Raw genomic sequence first — 2,202 nt, 5'->3', positions numbered from 1 at the left:
TGGGGACCCTCTCGGGTCAGGGGATCGTGTTCAAAACACAGGGAGCCACAGCGTTAGCTGGGCTGGGAAAGGCTTCTGAGGTCAGCGAGTCCAACCTGTGACCGAACATCACCCGGTCGACTAGACCATGGCACTGAGTGTCACGTCTAGTCTGTGCTAAGCACCTTGAGGGAGGGCGCCTCCGCCACCTCCCTGCGCGGCCCATTCCAGTCAGAAAGAAATTCCTCCTAATGTTGTACGTGAGCCTCGTCTGGCGCAGCTTCAGGCTGTGTCCTGTCCTATCGCTGGCTATGTGGGGGAAGAACCCGACCCCCACCTGGCTTCACGCTCCTTTCGGGGAACTGTGGAGAGCCATAAGGTCGCTCCGGAGCCTCCTCTTCAGGCTGATCCCCCCCTTCCCCGGCCCCTGCCCCGCTCCAGCCCCGGGCAGCGTCCGGGCCGGCCCCGGCTGCTGCGCCCGGCAGCTTCGGCCGCGCTGAAAGGCTCCTTCCTCCGCTGCTTTCTGACATGGCTGGTCCCGGGGAAACATCCGCCAGTTAGCCAGAGGTAGCTGCCACGGTTCAAACCCACCGCCCCGCTCACTGTTCCCTTTCTGTACCTACCTACCAAGTGTCAGTGCTTCCAAATGGGGGGAAGACATGCTCACTTAAATTCATGCTCGTGCTTAAGAAACGGTATTCCTTCTTTCATGGATCTCTGGTAACGTGGACATAACTGCTTTACAAAGCATCACGCATTTGATTACGCTGGTGGCTTTTTTCTCCAATAATGTTATCGTTGCTATTGCTGACAGCTATGCTTTTACTCACAGTCCTGGTGAACAATATGAGTACTTTGCACTCTTCATCCAAAAGCAATCAAGAGTTAAACAGCCTATATGCCAGAGTGTATAGCAGACTATGTAAGCCACACGATATTTAGAGTTTGATAACTAAGGATTTTTTAAAAAATATATCAGGAAATAATATGTTCTATTTTTTCTTTGCAGTGTTTGGAAATAGCTGGAGTCAGATTTTGAAGTCTATCATATTCCCTATTCCATTTGTTTGAGCTCTTCTGCAAACCAAAACTAGTCAAAGTCTCTTGTTAAGGGCTTAGTTTGTATCTTTCCATTTGGCATTTTCAGTAGCATTTCTCAGTGTTGGCTGTCAGAAGAGAGAGGTGCAGAACTGAAGTAATTTACTTTCAGTCTGTAGAAGCAGTACAGCATGTGCTGCTTTACTGTGCAAACAAACAGAAAACCAACTATAATTTCTAGAGAAGTTCTCACATCTGGTTAGACTTTTCAGGATTGTCATTTTAAAAAATATTATGTAATTCAGATGTTATTTAGCATTAAATGTAAAAATTTGCTCCTTTAAAACTAGCATTTACATCTTCTGCTGTTTTAATTTTTAACATAGAATCTTCCTTAATAATCCTGCCTTTCACAATTTTAGTTTACATTAAAAATTAAGATTTTTTGCATTTTCTCTCACATTTATTTGATATGAGAAGCTGGATTGTGTCAGATCCTGTGGACCTGACTTTATATCCCAAGTTACATATTCAGCTAAGTGCAAGGAGCCTGTGGAACAGTTTGCTTGGAGTAAGTTGCATGAGCAATCAGCATACCTGTAGAATTGCAAAAAGAAATTAAAAAGTATAACACCTGACATTTATATATTATGCTAATGTCTTCCTATATTAAAAATTTCCTGCATAAATTAAATCTTTGCCATTTTAGATCCAAACTGATGGATTTATTCATCATGACTCACGTATACTAAATATTTCATTAATACCTTGATTAGTCTTTTAATTAGATGCTACATTAGTCACCTGGTTACTGTTTATTTAGTTGGGCATGTATCATTTTAGCAAACAAACTAAAACATATTTTAGTTTTTAATTTCTGTTGCATAGCAACCACAGAATGGTTTTTTTCACAGTATTGAAACTAGAAGTTGACACAGATAACAACAGGCTGAATAACACCAAGTGATTCATTTTAAAGGACCATATAGAGAAACCAGAGAGACAGAATAATGTTTTCTAGGTTTTTTCAAGAACTGTGCATGAACTGCAAGCCAGTAATAAACCCACAACTCTATTTTCAGTTTCTCTAATATTCTCCCTTCCAAGAGTACCAAATTACATGCCTCTCTTTGACATATCTGTTCATCTGTTCAAAATAATCTATACCCTGTGATAATAATCTCG

General features: G+C 41.8%; 1 protein-coding gene across 1 annotated transcript in view; it reads right to left on the bottom strand.

Moving 5' to 3' along the window:
- Positions 1-634, bottom strand: part of NCAPG2 (non-SMC condensin II complex subunit G2) — a 47,686-nt gene extending 47,052 nt beyond the window's left edge. The window contains exon 1 of the mRNA XM_031061720.1: positions 607-634. The gene's annotated coding sequence lies outside the window, so the exon portion shown is untranslated. The remainder of the gene's footprint in view (positions 1-606) is intronic.
- Positions 635-2,202: the final 1,568 nt, after the last annotated feature.

This window comes from Geospiza fortis, unplaced genomic scaffold (assembly GCF_000277835.1).
Source record: "Geospiza fortis unplaced genomic scaffold, GeoFor_1.0 scaffold282, whole genome shotgun sequence".
Classification (NCBI taxonomy): Eukaryota; Metazoa; Chordata; class Aves; order Passeriformes; family Thraupidae; genus Geospiza; species Geospiza fortis.
This window is presented reverse-complemented; position numbering and strand designations above follow the sequence as displayed.